Source organism: Coturnix japonica, unplaced genomic scaffold (assembly GCF_001577835.2).
Source record: "Coturnix japonica isolate 7356 unplaced genomic scaffold, Coturnix japonica 2.1 chrUnrandom911, whole genome shotgun sequence".
Taxonomy (NCBI): Eukaryota; Metazoa; Chordata; class Aves; order Galliformes; family Phasianidae; genus Coturnix; species Coturnix japonica.
The window spans coordinates 5,758-16,044 of record NW_015440263.1 but is presented as its reverse complement, the minus strand read 5'-3'; the positions used below and the strand labels follow the sequence as shown (position 1 = coordinate 16,044).

The following is a 10,287-nucleotide window of genomic DNA, read 5'->3' as shown; positions in this document are numbered from 1 at the left end:
AATAGAAATGTCAACACAGAATGGGAGGAGCAGAAGGACTGGTTGTACATCTCCTCCTCCTGCTGCCAGTCATCCAGCAGCTGGACCTCTCCAAGAGCCCCGAGAACCTCTGCTCTTTTTTTGGGTGGGAAAGTAAGCGATGGATCTCATGACTGCAACTTTTTTGCCGACCGGTTACCCAGAGAGGTGGCAGACAACTTGTTGGTGCAGATATTCAAGGTAAGGCTGGTAAGGCTGGACTAGACTTTGTGCAGCCTGATTTAGTGTGGGTGTCCCTTTTGGGTACAGGTTGTTGGACTAGATGACTTTTGGGGATCCCTTCCAACTCAAATGGTTCTATATGCGTGAGTAAAGAATGCAAGCATACCCAATAGTAACTTTCTTTGACTTTACATGTCAATCTCATGATTTCCTGGGTTGGAGTCTTGTTTTCTTGAAGTTCTGAGTGGTGGGATGCAAACGCAGCGTGAAGGAGCAGCACATTGTTCATGAGTACTGCAAGTCTGAAGCTACAGTCCCAGTGTCCTTCTGCAAAGGGACATGTCGTACCTATTCTGTGTAAGTAGGAAACCTTTTTCTGTGTCTGGTCTTCTTCCTGGCTTCTTGTTTAAAATATTTCCTGGTTGGGAAACTGGGTGTGCAGAGCAGCAGCTGTTAGCAACATGACAAAATGTCCTTGGTGCGATAGGAGTGCCCGAACTTAGTCACAAAAATAGGCCCCTCATCCCAATCATTCTCAATAGGACTGCTCAGCTAGAATACAAGTAGAAACCCTTTCTCTTCCTGCTTTATCTTCAGATGGGAGAAGGGCACAAAACACAAATTAATCTTAAATATGTTTAGAAGTCTGTTCTCCTGTGCGTTTTCATGGTGCTGAGACTTTATCCAGAAACTGAGAATGCCATTGGTTGAAAGGTTTATTTTCCTGTTAATTTTTTTGATGTGCATTTTGCTTCATAGGTAAGTGTAAGGCAAGCAAATGAAATTATTTTAGCTTAGAGCTGGAACAGCTTATTCCCATCTGCAGTGTGCTTTCAAACAGAGGAACACGTGAAACCCTTCTCCTTCCAAACTAACCCTGATACTTCACTTGTTCGCTCAGTCTGGCATCTACCTGGCCTGTGCTGTACTGTCCAGTGGCCAGACAGTCAATTGAACTCTTTGATCTTCTGTTTGCAGATGTAGAGTTCTGGTTGGACAAGATGCAGGCAGCAAGGTGAAGTCACTTTAATGAAAACTTTCAGGTTCCTCAGCTCAGAGACAGTCAATGGACCATTCACCCCACAAAAACACACAAATGCCTCACCCCATACGCACAAAGACACAGGAACAAAAATCAGCCTGAAAGGCCCGTTTGGCTTGTGGGGTATGACCAAAGCTGACTAAGATGTGACTACAGCCAGCTCTCCCAGGTAAATCTGTGCAGCTACTTCTTGTAAGTGCATGCTCAACCACTCATTTGTAGCCTCAGAAAATCTCTTCCAGATAGTGTCCGGTCTGTAAGTCAAACATTTCCCCAGCATAATGCAAGAAAAATCAGTGGCATTGCCCCAAGTACTGTTTCTTCCATTCTGTGTGGACTCTTTGCATTGGCATCTACTTTACTAGGGTAGCCCCAGGGGAGCCACCCTTCATATGAGCCAATCAAGCCAGGGCTCAACTGGCTTTAGCTTGTAGCTGTTTTTTTTTTGTTATGAAAGGATGGTACTACTCCCATTTGTTGAGCAGTTCTGAGAAAAAAATACCAGGAAGTGTATTGTCCCATATTACTAAAATAAATATTTGCCAGAGATACTGCCTTGTGTCAGCTGAACAAGTCCAAAGACACATTGTCATGTCATTGATGTGAGCTGAGCCATTACAGAGTGAACTCTGATTTGCCTGTTGGGTAGGTGGCTTTGAAAACTTAATTCCCATTTTCATGTGGTTTAGTTTAGCTAATTTTTAGTTTGGGTTTTGTTACCAGTTGTCAGAGTTTGCGAAGAGGACAAGAAAATTAATGGTCTGCTCTAAGTACTTATTTGAGTAGAGGCACTGTTCTTTCACATACTTTTCCACTGAGCGAATCCCCTGCGTGTAGAATCAGACCACTAGTTTTATCTACAATGTGCTGTATCAGTATCAATCCATAATGGTATCTGTAATCTTGAGTTTCAAACAAAGACCGTGAACTGTATGTGCCCTTTAATATAGAAGGGATTGTTTACAAGAATGCCAGTGCAATAGCTTAACAATTAGAATGATAAATTTGTAATGTAAATGTGAAAAAAATTGTCTGACTTTGGAAAGTAACCTGATTAGTAACAAACTAGAAAAGAAAGTGGCAAGCCAAATTCAGTGGAAATCACCTTGCAAGTACAGGGGAGACCAAGCATTGGGAGAGGGTTGTGTCTTGCTCTCCTACAGATTTGTGTGCCTGAGTACATGTTCCTGGCCTTGTTTTTATTTTCTTTATGATCCCAGATAAGGATGAAGGTAGGGCCCTCTTTTATGCAACTGTAACAATTCAGTTCATAAAACTTTTTGCACTGGTGTATAACATTTCAATTGTGAGTGTGAAGGTGCCACACTCGTGTCTGTCAGGCATGGTCCACAATAAAGAAGCATGACAATTTCCCAAAGCCACCAAAATATAGGTATCGCTTGTGAAAATCTTTCTGGATTTTACACTTCAAAAGATCTGATAATGTAATATCCTCAGGGCCACAGTGGGTTCTAAGTATCAGTTTACTCTGTGCAAGGCCATTCTCACATCAGTTTAATTCTTTGATGACACCAGTTCCTCTCTTAGTAAACCAATGCCCTCATCTACCTTCAGGCAAAATAAATATGCATCTCAACTGAGACTTGAGGCAGTGTAAACTTTCAGGATAGTTAATGATAATTTATATGCTCTTCACCTATGAGTTCAGCTGTCTCCTGGATGTGTTCTCACCTAACTTCTGACTTCATAGGCAGTCTAAGGTAAGTGTAGCTCTACACTGTCTAAATCCTCAAAAGCAATGTAAGAAGCTGATTAATAGATACATCAACATATACATTTCTATTGGGAAGCACCTCAGAAATTTACCTCGAATTCTTACAGCTGTGTGTCCTGCCTTGAACATCGCAACCATCCTCAGGTCTTTTAGTGAAAGATTCTTTCACCTGTATGTCCAACAAGAATGATACTGTGAACAATATCATCATATTCAGTACATGCTTTGGGGTGGGCTTCATCTCACTTATCTTTAACATTTGTCGCGATCATGTAAATTTCTGTGTGTGTGTTTTATTTTAATGTAGTTTGTTGTAAATCTCCTTATCCTCACACATGCTACAGAGTGAGACGTATTTTGAACAACCTCAATGTCTCTTAGCACCACTTCTGCAAATCAAAAGGAGATTACAGGGAATTTGTTTCCATTTCCATGTGTTTTATATGTCAGTTTATTTGTCTTGAATTTCCAAAGATCACCAAGGAAGTGTTCAAGCTCTGAAATGTCTCATTTTCTGTGTCACCATCTCTCCCTGTGCTGCTGTTCAAAGGTAGTCACGAGGCAAGTCCCTTGCCACTCCTTTACGGCTTCTTGTCCTCATTTCTTTGTGTATCCAGACATTTTTCTGTGCTGATGAATCCATTTCCTGCTATACTATCAAATTCTGGCTTAAAACCAGAGTTGAATCTGACTCTTGGGGAGCATTGTTTTACAAACAAAGGGCTACTGCAGGGCCGTGTAGCCATGCCAGCAAATCATTGCTCTATGCTGCCACTTAAGTGAGTGGAATTGGCTTTTCCCTTAGATTTGTTTCTCTTTACTTCCCCGAGTGCTCCAACTTCATTCTAGATCTCCAAGTTCCACTTCTTATTTTCTTTTTTTTTTTATGTTCTCCAGCTTTCTAACATACAGCCATTTTCAGCCTGGGCATGGAAAAGATGTCCCCTGAATGTGGTATATTCATCCTTCTTCACTACTACCCAGGAAAGTTCTCAGGAACTGTCACATTCATTGTGCCCTTCCTACATAAATAGACTTGGAAGACCCTTCAAAGAATCGCTATAGTCTGCTACATTCACTCTGTGTGATGAAGTGCACATCTAGAGGCCACTTAACAAGAACCAGGTCAGCCCTGCCTGTAGGTGTTCTTCTTTTCCAGTGCCCAGTGAACATGTTTGGACATCCGTGCACTTCCAGCAACAAGTAGTTTATTTGGTGGCATTTTATAATCTGTGCTGTTCTGCTCACACTGTATTATAATAGCGGTCCTTTAAGCCTTTCTAAAATGAAAAGCTGATGTAGCTGGTTGCTTCGGGGCCAGACCCATTCTCAGAATAGATGGCCTGGTCTTGCTACGAACTCCTTTTTGCAGGACCAGAGTCCAGTTACAGGTAGTCTGGTGCTTTTGTGTCAGAGTAAAACAAGTCAGGCTCGCTAATCTGGAGAACCACAGTTTTCCACTGAAAATGGTCTTCCAAAGCATGGTTTAACACTAGTTAAATCTGCATCAATCTATGTGAGTGCCCTGAACTTGCACATCTTTAGAACACAGCGATGCTAACACACCTAGAGAGGTGGCCAGGAGAGGCTGTAGCGTCATACAAGCGTGTTAAAGGGAGAAGGTGTGATTTATCTTATTAATGAATCTCACAGTGAGGTGAGGAGAAGCGCACGACAAACTTGAAAGCGCAGTTCAGATCCTTAGTTCAGATCTGAAGTCCGCGTGTTAAACTGTCAGGGCCCCCGGCCGGCGCTAACGAGGGAACGACTCCCAGGTGCCGCGGCCGCCCGGGCGCAGCTGCGGCTCGTTCTCGGCCGGGGGCGGTTCCGCCCCCAACGCCTCTTAAGCTCCGCCGGAGGCCGCAGGGAGCGACCAGAGGGCTCCGGGATTTCATAGAGTACGGTAACCGGCGTGGGCTCCGCTTCCTTGTCAGGTTTGGGCGTCTCTGGGGCTGCAAAGCACCGTGAGGGGCTGCTTTTGAAACGAGGCTTTGGCATTGGGGTTTTCTGTAATGTTCTCTTTGTGTCGTGCTGGTTTGTTTCAGGTTGCGGTGGGACATCTCCTAGTGAAGATCAGCGCGAACCGATGAGCCGTTCGGGTATTCACGGGACCGCAGAGCCAGGGAGCCGTCTGTGGCCAGCACGGAGCTCCCCCGGCTTCTCGGAGCCGGGCGAACGTCGCCGCCCGACCGCTGTCGTGTTTTCGGAGGGGACCGCCGCTCACCGCTCCTTTCTCCGTGTCTCGGCGCCGTCCTGGGGCGCTGTCAGCTGAAAAACCCCGAGAAGGGTTTTTCGGGTGCCGCGGCCCCTTTCTCATCCACCGACGGGAGCGAGCTGGATCTTTCACTCTTTATTTGTAATTTCAGGAGTGTGATCTCATTCCCGTCACGGAGACGTGGTGGGACAACTTGCACAACCGGAATGCTGTTGAGGATGGCTGCTTTCTTTTCAGGAGAAACATCCGAGGGAACCAGAACTTGTTGAGCTCTGCCTACGGATGAACAAAGAACTAGGGGAGCCCTGGGGCGCCTCAGCCCGGGTGAGGTGCTGCTGGAGCTCGTATTCCTTGTTGAGGAAGGGCTCGCGGGTGATGTGAAGACTGGGGTGACTTGAAGTGCAGCAGCCGTGAGATGGTTGAGCTTAGGATGTCATGGGGATGATGCAAAGCAGTAAGTGAGGGTTGACTAAAGATGTCCAAGATAGAGTCCAATGGCAGCTTAACCATAGTTGTTTAGGAGGCTCTGCTAAGTCTTATCTGGGAGCACTGCATCCCAAGGGCTCCTAAATACATGCCAGGGTGCCAAGCAAACCATGTCCCTGGGGAGCCTATTTCAGCGTTTGACTACCCTTTGTGTAATGAGGTGTTTGCTAATGTCCAGGCTAAAGGTTCCTTGTGGCAACCTGATGCCTTTTTTTGTCATTCCATCACCAGGGGGAAGAGGCTATTCCTGCTCTCAGGGTAAGCGCCTTGGAGATATAGGAAGAGAGCACTAAGGTAAAGTGGCAGTGTCCTTTTCCCTATCCCTTAATGGGATCTGCCTCTGTATGCTGAGGAAATTGTCAGAATTGAGTCCCAAAGAGCTTTGTATGGTCTTGTTGATGCTGTTTCTTATGGGCTAGGTGGGTGAGGGTGGATGGATAGCCCAAGTCAGAGCAGCTTTGAGTGATGGTGAGAAGGGCAGCCTGTGTAAGTGCAGGCCAGTAGGTGTCATCTTCTTGGGTGGTGTGGTGTTGGGCCAGCAGGTTGTGGATGTTGTGTGTGAGCAAGAAGCAGAGAAGCTGTTATGAAGGCCTTGTGGTAGATTAAGCAGGTAAGCTTGGGTGTGAAGTGGCTGTTTGGATGGCAGTGGTTGTGGGGGTGTGAAGTTAGTCATGTATTAGTAAGTGTGTAAGTGCAGTAGTGTAGTTGGTGGGAATGGGCTTGTTTGTGCATGGATAGGAGTGGTGTGGTGGTATAAAGGGTTTAATGTTTTCAGAGTGGTGATGGTGTGAGAAGTTGAGGAGGAATGTTGTAATGGGATGTTTGGAGAGGTTGGGGAGTGTTCTTGTGGGGTTGTTTAAGTGATGTGTGGATGCTTTTTTCACAGGATGAACACTGCAGCAGAGCATTTGGCATTGAGGATGGGTGAGCCCTGGCTGCTCTAGTGGTCCTTGAGAAGTGGTTTTCATAGTGGTTTCAGCAGTTTGAGGACCAGAGTTGGCATTGCGTCGGTGTGCCTGTGTGGAGTGAGGTGAGTGTGTGTTTTAATAGTTGTGTGGTGCCTTTGGGTGTTATGGGACAATGTTTTGTTTTTTGTTGGAGGATGATGGTGTGTTTTGGGTGCTGAAGGTGGGTCTAGTGGTGTTTTGGGATGCAGCACTGAAGGTGTTTTGGGTGTCTTAAGGTGACTGTCCCTGTGTGTGGGGTTTGCAGGTGGTGCCACTGTTAGTTTAGTTCACTTAAAGGGAGTAGGTTTTTTCTTTGTTAGTTTTGTTGTGTAGTTGTTGAGGGGGAGAACACAGCTCATGCTGGGTGACTGCTCTGGTCACTTGGTGTGGGCTGTGTTCTCCCCCTTGTAATGGTGCTAGAGGCCAGGTTTTGCACCGTCTTTAAAAAGATATTTTTTTTAGGTGGGAGGGTGGGTGTGCATGACAGTGGCAGGTTTTTGGTTTTTTTGGTTTTTTGTGCCCCCTGTACCTCTTTGGGTCACCTGCTGGGGCCTCCCCCTGCCCCCTTGGGGCCTCCCCCCTTAGTCCCACCCCCTGTGCCCTCCCCCCTGCCCCCTCGGGGCCACCCCCTGAGTGGGGGTGTGGGGTGGAGCCCCTCCCTGGTGAAGGGGTCTCTTCCTTGGGACCCAGAGTGGCTCCTGTGTGGTGGTGGTGCTCTTGGTCCTGAAGGAAGGAGCTGGACTGAGGAGGAGCTGTGTAATGTGTCCTGCTAAAGGAGAAGACTCAGTTTATTTCAAGCCACAGGGAAGATCTTTTTGAAACAACTCTCTGTACCTAAGGGGGTCTATGGGGATTTCCTGTTTACAGAGGTTTAGGAAAGTGGCTGGAGGTGAAATATGCTGAGACTCATGCCACAGTCCTGTAGGTGCATGGATGGTTTGCACTATCAGCAGTCTAGGTAGGCAGAGCTGTTACTGAGGAGGGAAGCTGCTACACTGATCTCTGTAACATAATTGCCATTGCCTCTTAGCAAGAAAAAAATAACCTCACAGAGAAATAAATGGAAATGCTTGTGTAAGCTGTTGTGAGAGCTCTCTGAGGTCAACTCATTTATATAATAAAAACTGTAGAAAACTATCTCTTTGTGGGCAGAGTTTTACTTGGTATGTAAGAGCATCCTGTAAAATGTCACAAATTGCCAGATGGGGACTTAAAAATATCTGAATTTAAATAGTGAAAAGGTAGCTCTCCCTTAATAGTGTGTCTCCCACTTCATCTTACTTGAGCAAATCTGTGAAGAAGAACTTCAAGATAGAACTCTGTTCTTCTAATTTCAATGCATACCTCTGAAATACTGATAACTAAGTTTACTTCTGTGGCTTGGGAAATGGGTAATAATTCCCTTTTGCAGAATTATTGGCTTGTGAAGGCTTTTTAGCAAGACTGTTTCTGCTGTGAGAGCTACTGTTCAGTATTGTGTGTGGGATCTGGGATGCCTAAGAATATCTACCCTGTAGTGGAAAGATTAGGCTTAGCTAACTTAAGGTTTTGTGGTGAAGCAGATAGCTGTCTGTCTCTGACTTAAAACAATAATAAATCCTTGCTTACCTCCACAAAAAATGGATGTGCCATCTACTTCTTGTGCTTTGGCCTCACTCATTTGCTGCTGAAGGTTTTTATATTTGGGAATGTGAAGAGGAAGAAATATAATTCCTTAATCAATGGACTATTTGGCATTGCATGTTCTGTAAAAGAAAAAGTGAGACTTGACTTAAATCAATAACAAATATTTTTACAAGTTAACTATGGCAGAGGTACCGTGCATCAGACTTGCTTTGCTCAGTGTGTGAAATGGCCAAGTGTGTCACCAGCGTTTGTACTGTTGCAGCTGCATTTCTGGAGAGAAGTGTTTCATGAGCTCAGTACAGCTTTCTGGGTGTACTGGTGTGATGTCCATGGTGGGTGTGATGTCCCACCAGCAGAGGGACAGTGACTGCCTTGTTTTAAAATATACAAGGAAAAAAAAAAAACCTGCTTTCTCTTAAGATGAGTTCACTGAGATCAATCTCTGGTTTCTCACTTGGTAAACTGAGCTAGTGCTTCACTACACAACCCTCTGAATCCAACATGTAATGTAAGTTAGTTCCTGTGAACCTTTATCCCAAACTGAGACTCAGCTTTAACACTAGCTATACAGATACAGCATGCTTTGCATTGAACATTTTAACAAATTTAAAGGAACTGCACTGGGGTTCTGCCATACATGAATATACTACATTTATTTATATCTTTATGTGAGTCTGCTATTATTAATTGGTTTCACTTTTAATCAGTTAAGGATCTATTTCTGCTACCACTAAAGTGAAACACACAGGTAATTCAGGAGAGAAAATAGGGCTTCATGTGTATCTATTGTTGAGATCCTTCAGCAGAGCCTTACTATCCCTGAAGAATCTGCAGTTCCTCCTAATTCAGTGTCATCAGCAAATACAATGAATACATACACCTTTGACTCCTGTGTCCTCCTCAATTATGGTAATACCTAAGGGAACTCTCCCTGCAGTCAAGCTCCTGGATTCTGACTGTTGCCTGTCCCCCAGCCTCTCCCTATCTGATTTCATTCTAGCAAATACTTGAAGCCTCTTCTGTATGGCTCTGAGTCATTGCTTAGCCATTTGTTTGCATTAAGAAGTACAAACAGGAAGAACCGTCTCATGACATAGGGTTTAGTTTCTGGACTCTTTTACTTGACAGTCTTCCATACCTACACAAAAAGACTGTACATTCTTGGAACTAGACCATAGGTGCTCTCTCAAGTGATGGGATGTTCCTCAGGGGTGATTAATGTGTAGGAACAGTTAAAAAACAAAGCATAAGCTACAGCAATTTATTGACTCAGAATGTATTAGATAGATAGAAGAAATTATTGAATATATTGCTCTAATAGTGGAATGGAAATAAAATCTGTTAAATTATCCAAAAGTTGGACATTTTTACAATTCAAGTCATTTCACAGATTCTGCATACTGACATTATGAGTGTTTATCCTCCTACCATTAATATCCAGAATGGCTGAGCAAGAAGTATGGTTTGCAGCTATAAAGCCTAAAACTGCCAAAAAAAAAAAAAAAGAGAGAAGAAAAAAGAAAATCCTACCACCTTTCACACCCTTCCATGGGATCATAATGTATTTCCTGGGTGCCTGCATTCATAGGAGAGCTTCCAGTATTCATACCAGTCCTTGCACTGTCTTTCATTACAAACAGAGGTACAAACTCTCCCTACCCTCACTTTAACCAGAGGGCCAGACTGTACAATTGTATCCCTCTGTCAGCAAAGACAAAAAAGGATTTCCTTTATCTTTTTTTTTTTTTTTAATGATAAATCAGAAACAAAAGCCCTAATCCTTAGATCACATGAGCTTAGGAAGATCAAATGGCATTAGACTGCAAGCAGCTTTAAAAATCAAACCTTTGTCCTTTAATTAATTGTATACAAGGAGGACTGAACCTTCACCAGGCAGCAAGCAAGGAAACCTTTAACCTTTTCCACTTTCTATGCTCACCTGTGGTAATTACATCCACAGTAATCTCCCTTCCACATCAATTTGGGTTACCAAGCTGAGAAGTGAAGTCTTTCCCCCCATACCTACACAATTTAT

General features: G+C 44.2%; 1 long non-coding RNA gene across 1 annotated transcript; it reads left to right on the top strand.

The window, feature by feature from the left end:
* The first annotated feature begins 1,815 nt into the window (after positions 1 to 1,815).
* Positions 1,816 to 7,208, top strand: LOC107307784. Its single transcript, XR_001552510.2, has 3 exons — positions 1,816 to 5,517; positions 5,911 to 5,973; positions 6,566 to 7,208. It is a non-coding gene; the product is annotated as an uncharacterized LOC107307784 (long non-coding RNA).
* The last annotated feature ends 3,079 nt before the right edge of the window (positions 7,209 to 10,287 follow it).